Consider the following 18,351-nt stretch of genomic DNA (forward strand, 5'->3'; position numbering starts at 1 on the left):
AACGAGTAGAGAGAAAAAACACTAAAATTGCTTTAAAAACTCATTTACTAAAATACCTAGTATTCGAAACCCATCCTTCTTCCTAGCAGTTCTATTATGTTAATGAAAATTCAACAATAAACTATTGGCTTTAGCGTGCAACAAAACAAAACAAAACATCAACAACAAATTAACAATTTAATGAAAGTAACTAAATACCTAGAAATGTCATCTTCCCTTTTAAGTATATATTGAGTGGGGGTTTCTCTATTGGGAACCATAGATCTGTGTATATAGGTGGACAGATGGAGAAAGATCTGTGATCAGCTTGTACAGACTCACAGAGGATTGCTAGTTATAATAAGAAGTAAAAATCAAATCTTGGTTATAGAATGACCATCTGATTCATTCCAGAAAATTGTTGGGGGTTAAATTCTTCGTCTTCTTCCATTCAGAGACATACCTATTGGACCGTCAACGATTTTATTCAATAATTATCTAACATAATTAATAGCGCCCAACTATGATTTTGTCATTAGATAGACATTGCAGATTTGCAGGTTTCAATCCATGATCTATACAAAACGAAACTAAAGATATTAAATTTTTGACATTAAAAATAAATACCAAATCATTACTTCATTCATTGAAAAATTATTCATCTTAAATTGTTCCTCTAAGTTGCCCAACTGGAAAATGAAACTAGTTGTCTTTCTGCATGCCGTGCATTTTGCGCAATGCTTTTTTGGGACGAGAGTTAACCGGAGTTTTTTAGATGTAACCGAAGACAAACCGGTGATGACTAAGCCTTGTGGCATAAAACTGTTGTAAGAAAAAATGATCCATTTCAGAAAAAACAAATTTAGCACCAACAAAGACTAGAACGACGTTGGGAATGGCGTTTTCCGTACCGTCTTGTTTCTAATGCATTTTTTCTGTAGAAACGGTGGTCGTCGTCCCGTTTCCGGTAACATAGCCTGGTTCATTTTATCATAAGCTTTATCCAGCTCTAATTTGAGAAGCATACCCCTCTTTTTTAATTAAGAGAGTGGATAGTTTACCAGCTAGGAACTGGCTTTGTTCTTTTGAGGTGAGGGATTGGGGGAGATGCCTGATCCTTGCGGCTATTATTTTACGCAATGTTATGTAGTGGTGATATGGGCTTCTAGGCCCCTAAATCTTCTGGAATATCAACTTTTGGAATGAGAATGATAAGCTGTTTTTGAGCTTTAGGAATCTTACATGAGGATCTTGTTTCTGCAACCGCTCAGTAAGTCTGTCTGGGAGTCATCTGGTCTGGGGGGCCTGGGCTTCTATATAAAAAAGTACAGATCTGAGTTCCTACATCTTGATATATTCCATCATCACACAGTTGTTTTCTTGAGCGATGGCCTTGGGTTTTATGGAACCTATCAAGATGTAGGAACTCAGATCTGTATGGTTGTCCTTGAGCGATGGATATGACCCAATTTTTCTCATTTGAAAAATTTGATGCCTGATCTGATAGGAGGGACTTGAAAAATCCAGCCACTTCTGTCTTTATAGATGCTTGGTCTTGTATTATGGAGTCGTTGGCTTTTTTATTCTAGGAAATTTGTTTCTATCTCTTATACTATGTGGATTTATAAAAAGAGTTTGTGCTCCAATCTGCTTATCTTAACCATTTTTGGGATCTTTGTTTCAAATATTCTTCTCCCTAGCATAAATTTTATTCAGGGCTAAAATTTTTGCTGGGTCAGTGAAACTTGCATTTTCAAATTCATGTTGGACAGTTTTGATTTCCTTTTCAAGAACAAATTTCTGCCTGAAAGTGTTCCTAAATCTGGATTCGTTTTATCCAGGAACAAATTTTTGCTGCTGCTTTTTCTTGGGGTGAGTTAGTGAGACCGTCATTTTCAATTTCATTTTGGATGGCCCAGAGACTGGTTTCAATTTCAGGGTGGCCCTCGGTTTAGATACTGGGAGACTGGTTTCATACTTACAGAGATATTTCACATGCAGCAGCATCCCCGAAAGATTGTGGAGAGACTGCAGCCATACTACACAATGGTCCCCTCAGCTCACTCCTCTTTGCTCTCAATAATCATTTATGTATTCCTTGAAAAAGCGATAAAAAAGATTCCTGTGACTAAAGAAATCCTTTTCACTACGTTATTGCAAAGGCTGTCTTTTCACATTTCCAGATATGTTAGGATTGTTGCTGCCATGGTAGCATAATAAATAAAGATCATAGTTCAGCACAAACAATAATTAACCTTACTTTCATCTGCATGGGAAGGGTGTAATTAACGCTTGTTGGTTAGTTGTTTGCTGAAGTATTACTGATAGAAACTGGTAATTACAATATTTAGAAGAAAAACAAGATCTCCACTGAGATAGATTGCTGTGGCATTAAACAGATCAATATCCTTGCATAGCAAGTGAAATCTGTAGGCTACCTGGCACACAATGCAGACTCAGTCTAAAGATCGACTCAGACCCAGACGCTCAAGATTGACTCAGACCCAGACGCTCCTCCTAAAGATCTGGCCACTTTAGGTTCTTCCCTATGCTCGCACATAAAGATGTAGGCTTCTCAGATCCTTTTCTAGACTTGATCCGAATGCCTATACCTGGGCATTTTCCTTCTTTAAATAGCTGATATCACGGAAAAATTCTCCCCTCGTGAGATCCATGACTCAAAAGTAAAGATACCTTCAGATTGATTATCCGTGCAAGGAGATAAAGTAAATCGTCCAGAAAAGAAGGATTTGATTGTCCCGTGCAAGGGTGTCACAATCCTTGCAATTATTATGTGACATAAAGAAAGTAAAATGTCTGGAATCATTGCTTTCGGGTAACATTGAAATGACATGTGCGCAAAGATTCACAGACATGTCTAGTACTAAGTATAGGTGTGTACAAAATGGGGATTCTTTTACGAAGAACCCATGAAAGAAACGTCTAACACCATTGTCGGTTAGAAAGACTTTACAGTACAAAAGATGACACTTGTGGATGAGTATAGTAACTATGTCAGAAATGATCTATGAGATGAGTGGAAAAGAATTGAACCGTAACTTCCTTTTCAGATTCCCAAATCTGATTCTTCTGGTGGTTGGAGAAAGCTAACTTCTTCAAAAGGATTGTTGGTGAAAGTCATTGTATTCCATTTTGGTTCCATCAGTACTTGAGACAAGCTGTCTTGCATGAATCCTTTGGGTTACAAACCGATGAGTATGACCGCATCTCCTCATTGCATTTAGGAAAGCCATATCTTCTATTTCAATGAGATCTTTAAGACTCTTATACAAGACTCTGGTATGGAGTGAGCCGGGTGCAGAGAAAGCATCAATCTTTAATCGGGTGAATTGATAGGGCATTGTAAGGATAGCACTGGGTCCGTATATTTTCCACCAATCTTCAAACCAATTAGGGAAATGATCTTCTTGATTCATTCTTATTGTTGGCCAATTTTCATAGCTAAAGTCGAATTGGAGATGGTAGAAGAAATTGGATGAGATATTTTCTAAATTCATCATTTGGAAGAAGGCATACCTTTGTCTTTTTGGATCAAAATTAGTCCTATTAAAAGGATTGTTGAACTGTTTAATTGTTAGCCTGCAATTTCCAATTCTGTTATCATCTTCATGATAAATTTCATAAAAAATATTTTCAATATGAGCCAAATAATCAAGTTCTTGAATGGCCAGATCATTTTCAACTTCTTGATCATCCAAAGTCCAGAGATTGGGAATACCTTTTCTCCACCTTATTTCCTTTACTGGGTACCATTCATCGTCATGATCAAATAGCATGGTATGACTAATGTTGTTATATTTGACCCATCCATGAGTGGTTTCTATTTCAACAGAATCTTCGACTCTTTTTATGAAATTACAGGATAAAGAATGAATAGAATTCTTTTCCAAGAATTCCCTAGATAGCATGTCAGCAAAAGAATTCTTGTGGCCAGGGATGAATTCAATTTCAAAATTATATTCACTGAGTGTCATCATCCATCTTACTATTGCAGCATCTTCAAAATCACATTTCTGGATGGCGAATGTTGATGCCTGACAATCAGTTTTTACTAAAAACTTTGTATAGATAACAAAGTCTTTGAACTTTTCAGTTCCCAGATAGATTGCTCTGAGTTATTTTTTGAGGCTTGCCTAGTTTGTTTGAGTTGTAGACCATAATCCAGAGGCATATTGGCAGATTTCTAGCGGTTTTTTTTTTATTTATTTATTAATTTATTTCTGGATTTTCTTGGCAAAGAATAGCTCCCCATCCAATATTACTAGCATCTGTCATGAGTACCTTTTTCCAGCCTTCTTGTATCAGACTTAAAGGCTGAATTCTGCAGATTCTTTCTTTGATCCTCTGAACAGCTTTAGTGCATTCTTCACTCCATGGGAAAGGTTCTTTTTGTAACCTTTGATTCAAAAGTTTACTTTTTTGGGCACATTGCTGGAGAAATTTAGATACATAATTAAGGCTTCCTAGAAACCTCCGCAACTGTGCTTTATCTAAAATTTCATTAGGAAAATTATCAATAAAATCCAGACTCCTCTGGATTACCTGGTAAGAGCCAAATTGTATATTGTATCCCAGAAAGTCTGTCATAGTTTTGAATAACTTCATCTTTGATTTAGAAAGAACTATCCCTTTTTCTTTTACTCTCTGGAGGAACATCTTCAAATGCTTGATATGTGTAGGAATATCTTCTGAATGAATTAAATATCATCAATGTATTTCTTAAGAAAATCTTCCATACGTTCAAAGGTTTCATCCATGATGCGCTGGAAGGCCGAAGGGGCATTTATCAATCCAAAAGGCATTATGTTCCATTCAAAATGGCCTTTTGGTACTGAAAAAACAGTGTTCCATTTGTTTGATTCTTTGATCCCTACCTGCCAAAATCTTGATTTTATGTCAAATTTAGAAAAAAATCTTTGATTTAGAGATCTGTGCCAAGATGGTAGATGGTTTTGGAAGAGGATAGGCATCATAGTCAAGTAAATTATTCAGAGGCTTATAATTTACTACTAGCCTGGGTTTTCCTTTGGCTACTTTAGCATGCTTGTTAACATAGAATGCAAAACAAGCTATTGGACTCTTACTTTTCCTGATCAAACCTTTATGTAAGAGTTCTTGAATCTCTTTTTTGCAGAGGGTTAACTGCTCTTGATTCATTGGAATCGCCTTTGATCTTCTGAGCTTTCCTTTAAAATCCTTTTTCAAAGGTAGCTCGACTTCATGCTTATGTACATGCCAGAAGGCATTTGGATCTTCTGAGCAACATTCCAAAAACTTACTCTTGAGATTTAATATTTCTCTATCAAATTTTCCTTGTTCAATATTTTCATCTATCCTGAGGATTTCTTTCTTCTTTTCCATCTTTGCTAGCAAATTCTCTAACCTTTCATTCCGTTTTATCCTATTAGGTGAACTTGAATTTATGAAAGGAAAAAACAATTCTAAATTCCAGAAAATAACCGAACCTCTTTGTTTGTTGATCAAACTTTGCTTCATGTTTCTGGAAGTTTTGAAAGAAAGGTGTTCCTAAGTACATTGCACAATCCATACCTGTGACAATTGGACAAACAACTTTGATTCCAGTGGATTTTGTAAGAAAGATATCTACTGAAACTTCTGAAGTGGTTTTGATATCTCTGCTGGCTGTTGTGACTTTTGGACAACTTGTAGGTCTTAGGAGATGAGATTCTACAACTGAATTATTTACAATATTAAGCCTGGAACCGGTATCCATGAGAACTTTCTAGTATTCAAATCTGGTACCAATTCTGACTTTGAGCTTAATACAATACATCACATCTCCAGTAATTTGATTGCATCCTAAACCACTTCGATCTTCTTCTGTTTCTTCATCAGAATTATGCGCATGAATTTCTACTCATTTGAAAGGTTTCTGATGATAAATATAATTTTGTGTGTGGGTTGAGAAAACAGGTTGTGTTGAACTAGATCCTTGTTCAATTCCGGGTTTCATTCTCTTGAGTTGACAGTCTTGATGACTTTCAATACAAAGCCTTCGGTTCTCCTTCACTGTCTTTCTCAGTTCCTTTATTGCTCTATGGATGCTAAGCAGAGTTTGTGGTAGATCTTCACCAAAATTTTCCTTGCCTGAATTGTCTTGTCAAAGCTTCTACTGAGAAAAGAGAAGCTGGTGGCACATATCCTTGGTTAGGATTATTCTGCTTTCTGTTTTTGAATTTAACTGATTTACCAGCAGTTTTTTATACATTTCTTTCAACTGGGGATCTGTGGCTGCCATCATTTGTGCGAACAAATTTCTCGTTTGTTCTTCTGTCTCTGGCTGTTTCATCATATTTAGGGAGTGACACTGGTAGACATTTGGATCGTTGCAATCACAATTATCTTTGAAACATTCTCCACAATGGGGATCATTACAGTATTCATTCTCAGAATCATAAGTGTTAGAATAACAGTTAAATCTATTTACATAATCTGATTCTTCTTCACTAGTGATTTCCTCGCAACTTTCAAGCAAATTCAAATAATTTACCTTCCTAGATTTATTTCTGTAGAAGATTTTCTTCTTACCTCTCTTTGGTTTATCTTTCTTCTTGTCTTTTTGTAAGTCTGGACAGTTTGGGGAAATATGTCCTTTCTTGTTACAATGGTAACATTTGACTTGTTTCTTTCTAGAGTATAGTTGTGTTTTTTGTAGTCCTTAGGTTTTTTCTGCTGGATAATCTTTTTGCCAGAAAAATTCTTTGAAGAGTGCTTCCTTTTCTTGTAAGCACTTTGTTCTCTCCCCTCTGAATTTTTAGGGGCAGAAAGATGCCATTGTTTGCGTAATTTTTGATAGCCATGCGGCTTTCTTGGATTTTTTTACAAAGAAAAAATCGAACTTTTTATTAAAATAAAAAGTTACATAGTATATGCAATTAAGCATTCAATTTGGTTGTATGAAAGCAGATCATAGAGCTCACAGGATACAATCCTGCCTAAAAGAAGAAAGCAAAATGAGTTGTTCCTGATATCAGGAAAGCGAGAAAAAAGAAACAAATAGTCCAGCTGGCCTAAGCTTTCCTGCCCTTCTTCTTCTCCACTTTTCGCCAACCATCAGTGTTGGGAGTGGAGTCAATAATGGCAAGCTGGTTTTCCATTGTGTTCGTTGGTTGTTCCTTGTCTGAATCCGATCCTTCGGGGTTGTGAGTTCATTTGGTGCCACTTATTTCTAGTTGGAGTTCTTGTTCCTGTTCCAAGTTGTTCTCTTTTTCCTTATTATCCTGAATTTTATCTTCTACTGCATTGTGTTCTTCTTTCTTTGCTGTAGTTGCCTTCATTACCAGATTTTCTATATTCTGCCATCCTTTCGGCTTCCTTTGTTGCTGCTTACTCCTATTGGGGCTGGTACATGGACATGCATTGTACAGGTGACCTGTTTGTTGACATCCCCGGCATCGGAATGCTGTGTTCTCATAGTCCAAGGGTTGTGTCCACTGTGTATTATTGAAATTCAGGATTATACTTTCTGGTAAGCCTTGGCTGAGATCTACTTCGACACATATTCTGGCAAATGTAAATATTCCTTTTAGGTGTCTCTCTGCATCGATCTTTAAGAGTTTGCCCAAGGTATTTCCAATAGCGGTTAGAGCCTTTTGATGCCAAAAATGTAAAGGGAGGTTATGCAGCCTAACCCATACTGGCATCCTTGATACCACCATAGTATTGGCATCAAAATCAGGAAACCATGGGGTGATGAATAGTCTAGCACTACCCCAGAACCATGGCCCTTGGTTGAGGATTATTTCCTTTTCCTCTTCTATGTGAAATCTTACTATAAAAAACCCCTTAGGGTATAGGTAGATTTCATATTTTTTGTCCAGACCATATGGATCCATTGATGCAATACGTCAGCTCTGGGCCAAAAACCATTAAATCTGCAAATAACTGCGTATTTGTGTAGATCTGAGTATATAGCTTTTACCTCTGGTATATCGATGGAGATAGATGGGCTCTCCGGAGTTTGATCTACAATGTAAGGCCCCGGGGGTTCAGTGGCAGCTGTGGGGTTTGTTTTCCCTTTGCCCTTGACTGCGTCCTTGAAAGACCCTGTATTTTGCGAGCTAGTTCTAGAGCTTTCGGCACCTCCTCGTAGTCTCATATTGAGAATGATTGTAGATCCTGGCTTGATGTTGTAATCTTGCATGGTTCTGTAGTCCTGCAGTGATCTGCCCCCATTTAATAGGTGTTGTTTCCCAGCCGGGTAGCCAGTCTGAACGGCAATGTTATTCTTCAAATCTGTAACACTGTCGTTATCATAAGTCCAGATCACGGTTGTTTTCCCCTTGGGCGTTTTAACAAAGATTTGAAATCGATTGGGAATTGTCCCATCAGAACCAGAACTGGCAATCTGGGGCGTCTGGAGGTTTTTCCTTCCCGCAATAGAGGCTTTGACTGCGTCTGCTCCAATCGTCTTGCAGTAAACGGGTATGGTTTTTACAATCATCGCTGGGTACTTGCTCCTAGTCGTCAATGGCCTAAAGCAGTCTATCTCTGCCTTGATCTTGTAGACAAATCTGTGGAGCGGCCATGCCTTTTGGAAACCATCTGCATCTGATCCGTGGAAAGAAGGATCTACGGCCAAAAAGATAGATCTTTTGCTAGATCCAGGCCTTAGCACTGCCGGAGGCCCGAGATCTAATCTCCCAACTGCGTGAAAGCTTCGATCTAGCCCTAGGAGGCTCCCCTCCTTCGATTGCAAAATGACAACGACAGTAATCGCTTGGAGGTGATCGTAGATCTCGGTCTCTTTGCGGAGCGGCCATTCCTTGAGAATCAGAGCCGTGTCAAACCAGTGGGAAGAAAATCCACGGAAAAAATTGTAGATCTGATCCCAGATCCAGACTCCAACGCTACCCGTGGCCCGAGATCTGTTCTCCCAACAGCAAAGAGACTTCCATCTCAACTTGGGTATCTCCCCTCCTCCGCTTGCAGGTAGTTGGCATCAGTAATCGCCTCGGAGAAGTTGCCGATGCTATTCTGCGGTCTCCTTTCAAGACAGATCTTGGGTGCCTGCACCCTCATCTTCCCCTTGTTGCAGCCATCTAATTCCCTGCGAGGCGATTTGGGGCTGCTGGATTTGACGATATAGTCACCAAGGAGGGGTTTCCTCATTGCGGCTTGCTGCATATTCGGTTCGCGAGGGATCGAAGACCACCAAGAGCCACAAAGCGAATAAAAATCAAGATATGAAAATCCTTTGTCGAGCAGCCATATATATCTATATATATATATATATATATATCGCGGCTTTCTTGGATTTGTAGCTTCTTCATTTGTGAGCAGAGTTCAACAATTATTGCCTTAACTGCTTGTCTTATAACTCCAAATTTGTAGTCACCGATTTTTCCAGGCAGTTTGGTGACTATGGCTTGTGAAACCAATAATGGTAAAGAAGAGATGAATATTTCTTTCCATTTTGGTTCAAGAATGAGTTCAGGAGATGCAACCTGTGTAGGAACTCATTAAAATATTCATCAAAATGCTGCATATTATGGAGTTTCATAGCAACCAAAGTAATAGCAGTTAAATCATTGTTAATCTGGGGAAACCCAATAAAATTTACAGTGATGCCATAAAGTAAACAACCAATCATATTGTTTACAGAAAGTGAGGTTGTAGGGTCCATGTACACACTTCCATCTGCATTCAGAACTTGTGAATTTTTCATGTGTTTAACAGAACGGGATCTTTCAGTGTCTCAGCTTTTAACCATGAGTCCAAAGATCCTTCAAATCCACCAAATCCACATGGCAATATTGAAGAAGACAGGAGGATAAATATGATTACTTTTATACCAGATCTGGCCATTCGAGAACTTGATTATTTGGCTCATATTGGAAATATTTCTTATGAAATTTATTATGAAGATGATAACAGAATTGGAAATTACAGGCTAACAATTAAACAGTTCAAGAATCCTTTTAGGAGGACTGATTTTGATCCAGAAAGACAAAGGTCTGCCTTCTTCCAAATGATGAATTTAGAAAATATCTCATCCAATTTCTTCTACCATCTCCAATTTGACTTTAGCTATGAAGATTGGCCAACAATAAGAATGAATCAAGAAGATCCTTTCCCTAACTGGTTTGAAGATTGGTGGAAAATATACGGACTCAGTGCTATCCTTACAATGCCCTATCAATTCACCCGATTAAAGATTGATGGTTTCTTTGCACTCGGCTCACTCAGTTAAGGCAATAATTGTTGAACTCTGCTCACAAATGAAGATTGCTAGAGCAGCTACAAATGGCTATCAACAATTATGCAAACAATGGCATCTTTCTGCCCCTAAAAATTCAGAGGGGAGAGAACAAAGTGCTTACAAGAAAAAGAAGCACTCTTCAAAGAATTTTTCTGGCAAAAGAATTATCCATCAGAAAAAACCTAAGGACTACAAAAAGACACAACTATACTCCAGAAAGAAAGAAGTCAAATGTTACCATTGTAACAAGAAAGGACATATTTCCCCAAACTGTCCAGACTTACAAAAAGACAGGAAGAAAGATAAACCAGAGAAAGGTAAGAAGAAAATCTTCTACAGAAATAAATGTGGAAAGGTAAATTATTTGAATTTGCTTGAAAGTTGTGAAGAAATCACTAGTGAAGAAGAATCAGATTATGTAAATAGATTTAACTCTGATTCTAACACTTCTGATTCTGAGGATGAATACTGTAATGATCCCCATTGTGGGGAATGTTTCAAAGATAATTGTGATTGCAGCAATCCAGATGTCTGCCAGTGTCACTCCCTAAATATGATGAAATAGCCAGAGACAGAAGAACAAACGAGAAATTTGTTCGCACAAATGATGGCAGCCACAGATCCCCAGTTGAAAGAAATGTATAAAGAACTGCTGGTAAATCAGTTAAATTCAAAAACAGCAAAGCAGAATAATCCGAACTGGGGATATGTGCCACCAGCGTCTCTTTTCTCAGTAGAAGCTTTGACAAGACAATTCAGGCAAGAAGATTTTGGTGAAGATCTACCACAAACTCTGCTTAGCATCCATAGAGCAATAAAGGAACTGAGAAAGACAGTGAAGGAGAACCGAAGGCTTTGTATTGAAAGTCATCAAGACTGTCAACTCAGGAGAATGAAACCCGGAATTGAACAAGGATCTAGTTCAACACAACCTGTTTTCTCAGCCCAGACACAAATTTATATTTATCATCAGAAACCTTTCAAAGGAGTAGAAATTCATGAGCATAATTCTGATGAAGAAACAGAAGAAGATCGAAGTGGTTTAGGATGCAATCAAATTATTGGAGATGTGATGTATTGTATTAAGCTCAAAGTCAGAATTGGTGCCAGATTTGAATACTGGAAAGTTCTCATGGATACCGGTTCCAGGCTTAATATTGTAAATAATTCAGTTGTAGAATCTCATCTCCTGAGACCTACAAGTTGTCCAAAAGTCACAACAGCTAGCAGAGATATCAAAACCACTTCAGAAGTATCAGTGGATATCTTTCTTACAGAATCCATTGGAATCAAAGTTGTTTGTCCAATTGTCACAGGTATGGATTGCGCAATGTATTTAAGAACACCTTTATGGATATTTTTTCTTTTTTCTTTTTTCTTTTTAAGTTACATGATTTACCTGTTACAAGATGTTGATGTTGGGTGTTGACATCTTGCTGAAGGCAAGTGGCACCAATGGTGTGGATTTATTCTTTCATGTGTATATCTAGTGAAATACATATATGGGGAAGATCCTGAAATTACAGGCATATAGGCACTTCCAAGGTAAACACGAAATTGTTGGAGATCATTCTTGTGAACCTTAACTTCATCTAAAATGTCACAGTTCCTGTCTCTAGAAGTTAGCAGCTATCGGTTAAACACACATGTGAACCCTAGCATGAGTAAACAAGAGAGCTTAAGTTGGTTGGCTTGCTTTTGTGAGTTTCTAATTCATTTCTCTTGCATGAATGTGACAGAAAGAACATCGTTTGAAGAAGAAGCATGTCACGAGACTTCGCAACTATCTTATTGGTAATGGAACAAACTAGAAGAAACAAAATAATTAGGAACGGAAAGTTCGAATGACACGTATTGTGTAGGTACAGCTAATTTTTACATTCGATATAAAACATGCTAACTTATCTTTTCAGGAATCCTTTCAAAACATAAATTTGTTTTTTGTTTAACCCGGTACTATCGTCTGAAAATTTTACAACCATCTTTGAAATATTACTGCTCATAAAAGGATTTGTAAGAGCCCATTCATATACTGACATGATTTCAAATGGCCTATCACTAGTGACAAAGTGTTATATGGCCATATAAGAGTAGCTATTGTCATTGCCAAATTGAATAGAAGGAATTGTAGTGTCTTAGGCCTTTATAGGCTGAATCTGGGAAAATACATTTGAAACCTAACCAAGCAAATGATGAAGGGACTCGAGGAAAAGCTTCACCATTGTCCGTAGATGTTCGAAAGGAGGGAATATATCACTAAATGATAAGCTGGGTGTTGTGGTTGGAAAAGGAAAAACATGGCAAATCTAGTATGAGCATAATTAAATCTCTGAATGAAAATATGAGAAATAGAAGTTGGGCGACAATTGAAGGTTTAAGAATGAAATCAGGTATGGAATTTTATTAAGGAGAAAAGAAGACACAACCAAGATGATTTGATCAATGGAGAATGTGTTAAAATTGGTAACTAGGGCCAAATTCCACTTTGAACAGAACAGCTCTTTTGAAGAAGATAGTTTTGAAGAAGATAGTTGTGGCAGTGATATCCTCTTTCTGAGAGGATCAAAATTGACCTAAAGATCACTAAATACAAATCATGACCTTATTAAGGACGGGAAAAATGAAAATTTGAATTTCAAATTTGTCTACAAAATGTTAACGTCAGTTTCACCTCCATAAGGACAAATTGTTATATATAGATGTCCTCCATTCTCATTACATACATCAACTTGCTGGAGAATATGTCTGAGGCAACCGTGGTTTTGGAGGAGGTCGAAGTTTTGATTGTGGGTTATATTCTAGGGCTGAATCCCTCCCAGTAGGACAACCACAACACATGAAGGTAAGGGCCGAGGTAACAAGAGATGTTTGTAAGTCTGTTTGTGGGTCCAAATTACAGAAAAGGCAGGTATCGGATAAATCCGTAGATGATTTGGGTTGTGTTCTCCCTATTTAGATAAGCTGTAAGCCAGATTATTGGAGGAGCACCACAAACCTGTGTTGGGCTAGCTGGAAGGAACGTTAGGCCCTATTCTCATAGCAGAAGTCAAGCTACAGGCAACTAGGGCTGGCTACAAGAAGAAGATTGCTAGCCACAACAATTGAAGGCACTGAATGGACTGATGTCGTCTACGATCAAGCCCTAATCAGGTTCCAGATCCACAGTTGTTTCACTATTGTATTTGACTGCTCAATGTATCACTATATTATGGTTCATTAAACTCAGAGAAGAAGGCTGCACTATCTGGACTAGGACTGAGGTCCTTTTTAAACATTCACTGTAGCTGCTTTGTCTACTATTGATCTCTGGTTAGGGCAGAATTTGTAAGCAATTGTAGCTTTGCATGGCCTGCATCTTTGTCATTTGTATTTCTCTCTCTGCTGAATATTTGATATTAATATAAGAAGATTTGATCAAGGGTTTTCCTATCTTGGGGTTTTGCCCTGGTTTGAGCCAATTCCTGAGAACATTCATGTTCTTTCCTCAATTACTATCGGGTTTTGCCCTGGTTTGAGCCAATTCCTGAGAACATTCATGTTCTTTCCTCAATTACTATCATATGATGAGGAGACTTCATAAGTTTCAAAGATTGCAAATCATTTTGGAAGATTGCAGATATGTGTATAGAAACTCTATCTTGGGGTTTTGCCCTGGTTTGAGCCAATTCCTGAGAACATTCATGTTCTTTCCTCAATTACTATCATATGATGAGGAGACTTCATAAGTTTCAAAGATTGCAAATCATTTTGGAAGATTGCAGATATGTGTATAGAAACTCTTTTGTCCGAGTTTGAGGACTTATTCAATTACCTTTTTGCCCTAGAACAGATCGACCTGCCCTGCGGATTGTACACAATCCAAGTTTCTTCAGGCCTGAATTCTCTTGAATCTGATTTGAAGTTCGAAGTTCTGATCCAAATGACAGTTTGTTAAGGTTATAATAAGCAGTTGTTGGAAATCTGCGGCCTCTCCTCTACTCTCTGAACAAGGTATGTATAGGGTTTCAACCTAATTATTTGACAAACCATAATTTGGTTATTTGAAAACCTTGTTCCGTGCCCTAACCTAAAATCCAAGAGATAACTCAATTCTGGTATCGATGTCTTTTGTTACTCAAGTTTTGATGCTCGTTACAAATCTGGTTTGAAGCATAATAACTATAGCCATTTAGACCCTGTGGTAGGGCATTCCCTGGTTGACTAAGAACGAAAGTGTCATTGGCATAACTCACTTAAGTTTCATACAAGAAGATTTCATTGTTCAAAAGGCTAGTTGTCTATGTATACATCCGATGCAGAATAAGTTCAATTTTGCAAGACGACTGTAAGACTCCTATGGTCCAAGAACAAAGTTCATAGGTTCTAAGATACTATTAAAAGGTATACTTCATGTTGCCAGATGTTATAGTGAGTATGTTGCTGGTGACAAATGCTACCATTGCTTGATCCACGTGTTACACAATTTATATGTCAAATTTTTGTTATATGAAGTGCTCAAATTGCATAGAGTATATAGCATTTACAACATAATATGTATGTGATGCAAGTAGTATGCATTTAATCCAAGTCATCTCCTAAGGTACGATAGTATATGATGTGAAGTATGCTGGTGTCTGTATGTGAGTATGTTGTAGCATTATCCAAAGTTGCTATTATATGGTTGATTTATATAAGTATTGATGAGAATTTGTGTACACCCTTATATTATGTATGCGATTAACAATGACATATTACATGGCAGACAGATCCTCATCCTCATATGGAGATGGCACATTATATTAATGGCAGACAAGATCCTCATATGGATATGACATATCACATGGCAGATAGGTTCCTCATATGGATATGACATATTACATGGCAGACAGGATCCTCATATGGATATGGCAAATTCTATTGTATGGCAGACAAGATTCTCATATGAATATGGCACATTATATTAACGACAGACAAAATCCTCATATGACATATTATATTAATCGTATGCCAAACATAATGTTCATATGATCTCATATTTCATAATGGCAGACTTACTATTCGCTTGGCATGGCAGACCTGATACTCCGTGTTGAAAGAAAATGCTAGTCATATGTCCAAATTTCAAAAGATAAGTATTATACATCTCTTTTATTGTCTTTTACCATCACTAATGTTTCTTGATGATGATGTGATGTGAAGTCCTTAATAATGATGGTGATGATATGAACCCATAGAATGATAAATGATACGCACTCCTGGTTGATAAGTACTCTTTTGATGTCATGAATAATGTGATTGGACTCTTTGATGGTACTTGATACTTACTCTTTGATGATGATAATCTGGACAACGATGAAGTAGATGATATAGTTGATCTACATACTCTATTCCTTGGATTTCTTCAATATATAAATGATGTGGATCTTCTGATGTTAACATAATCTCTTAATGTTGATATAAACTCGTGAATGATGATGATTTGGATTCATTGATGATGAACTCTGTGATGTTATAGACTCCTTGATGTAAGCTTCTTGATGATGATATGAATGAAGTTAATTCCTTAATGATTTGGGCAAGGTCACTTTCCTAATATTTAGAGGGAGTAATGATGGAAAATGATGTCTGTTGATATCAATATAAGTTTTTCAAAACCAACATGGAAATCCTTGATAAACTATTTCCTGCAAATAAAAGTCTGATGAGATGGAGACGCTGTTGATCCCTGGTTTTCTTGATAAACACCTATCACATGCCTCTAAGTCAAGCTATGGATGTGCTGCTCGTTGAGATATCTGTGTGATGCCACTATTTATGGTCAGAAATTCACCGCCAAAACACAAGATTTCATGGATATTCTGATACTGGATATGGCACATTATATTAATGGCAGACACGATCCTCATATGGATATGACATATCACATGGCAGATAGGTTCCTCGTAAGGATATGACATATTACATGGTAGACAGGATCCTCATATGGATATGGCAAATTCTAATATATAGCAGACAAGATTCTCATATGAATATGGCACATTATATTAACGATAGACAGAATCCTCATATGACATATTATATTACTCATATGACAGACAGAATGTTCATATGATGGCAAATTCTATTATATGGTAGACAAGATTCTCATATGAATATGGCACATTATATTAACGATAGACAGAATCCTCATATGACATATTATATTACTCGTATGACAGACAGAATGTTCATATGATCTCATATTTCATAATGGCAGACTTACTATTCGCTTCGCATGGCAGACCTCATACTCCTGTGTTGAAAGAAAATGGTAGTCATAGAAGTGCTAGGACTAAGAGGAAGTTGTCCAAATTTCAAAAGATTAGTATTATACATCTCTTTTATTGTCTTTTACCATCACTAATGTTTCTTGATGATGATGTATTGTGAAGTCCTTAATAATGATGGTAATGATATGAGCCCATAGCATGATAAATGATACACACTCCTTGTTGATAAGTACTCTTTTGATGTCATGAATAATGTGATTGGACTCTTTGATGATGATGATGTGGACAATGATGAAGTAGATGAATAATGTGATTGGACTCTTTGATGATGATGATGTGGACAATGATGAAGTAGATGATATAGTTGATCTATATACTCTATTCGTTGGATTTCTTCATTATATAAATGATGTGGATCTCCTGATGCTAACAATCTCTTAATGTTGTTATGAACTCGTGAATGATGATGATGTGGATAAATTGATGATGAACTCTTTGATGTTATAGACTCCTTGATGTAAGCTTCTTGATGATGATATGAACGAAGTTAACTCCGCAATGATTTGGGTAAGGTCACTTTCCCAATATTTAGAAGGAGTAATGATTGAAAATGATGTTTGTTGATATCAATTTAATATTTTCAAAGCCAAGATGGCAATGATTTGGGTAAGGTCACTTTCCCAATATTTAGAAGGAGTAATGATTGAAAATGATGTTTGTTGATATCAATTTAATATTTTCAAAGCCAAGATGGAAATCCTTGATAAACTATTTCCTGCATTTAAAAGTCTGATGAGATGGAGATGCCGTTGATCCCTGGTTTTCTTGATAAACACCTAGCACATGCCTCTAAGTCAAGCTATGGATGTGCTGCTCATCGAGATATCTGTGTGATGCCACTATTTATGGTCAGAAATTCACCGCCAGAATACAAGATTTCATGGATATTCTGATACTGGATATGGCACAATATATTAATGGCAAACAGGATCCTCATATGGATATGACGTATCACATGGCAGTTGGGTTCCTCATATGGATATGACATATTACATGGCAGATAGGATCCTCATATGGACATTGCAAATTCTATTATATGGCAGACAAGATACTCGTATGAATATGGCACATTATATTAACGACAGACATAATCCTTATATGACATATTATATTAGTCGTATGACAGACATCATGTTCATATGATCTCATATTTCATAATGGCAGACTTACTATTCGCTTGCCATGGATATGGCACATTATATTAACGACAGACATGATCCTTATATGACATATTATACTAATCGTATGACAGACATCATGTTCATATGATCTCATATTTCATAATGGCAGACTTACTATTCGCTTGGCATGGCAGACCTGATACTCCTGTGTTGAAAGAAAAGGCTAGTCATAGAAGTGCTAGGACTAAGAGGAAGTTGTCCAGATTTCAAAAGATAAGTATTATACATCTCTTTTATTAATGTTTCTTGATGATGTGATGTGAAGTCCTTAATAATGATGGTGATGATATGAACCGATGGAATGATAAATGATACACACTCCTTGTTGATAAGTACTCTTTTGATGTCATGAATAATGTGATTGGACTCTGTGATGATGATAATCTGGACAATGATGAAGTAGAGGATATAGTTGATCCATATACTCTATTCCTTGGATTTCTTCATTATATAAATGATGTGGATCTCGTGATGCTAACATAATCTCTTAATGTTGATATGAACTCGTGAATGATGATGATGTGGATTCATTGATGATGAACTCTTTGATGTTATGGACTCCTTGATGTAAGCTTCTTGATGATGATATGAACGAAGTTAACTCTTTAATGATTTGGATAAGGTCACTTTCCCAATATTT

At 37.0% G+C, this 18,351-nt stretch overlaps 1 long non-coding RNA gene across 1 annotated transcript in view; it reads left to right on the forward strand.

Annotated features, from left to right (window-relative positions):
• Positions 1-15,360, forward strand: part of LOC149216028 (uncharacterized) — a 29,394-nt gene extending 14,034 nt beyond the window's left edge. The window contains exon 2 of the long non-coding RNA XR_016251057.1: positions 14,964-15,360. This is a non-coding gene — a long non-coding RNA (uncharacterized LOC149216028). The remainder of the gene's footprint in view (positions 1-14,963) is intronic.
• Positions 15,361-18,351: the final 2,991 nt, after the last annotated feature.

Source organism: Pinus tabuliformis, chromosome 1_1, assembly GCF_031772625.1.
Source record: "Pinus tabuliformis cultivar Carrire ecotype Pingquan chromosome 1_1, CPIR1, whole genome shotgun sequence".
NCBI classification, from domain to species: Eukaryota; Viridiplantae; Streptophyta; class Pinopsida; order Pinales; family Pinaceae; genus Pinus; species Pinus tabuliformis.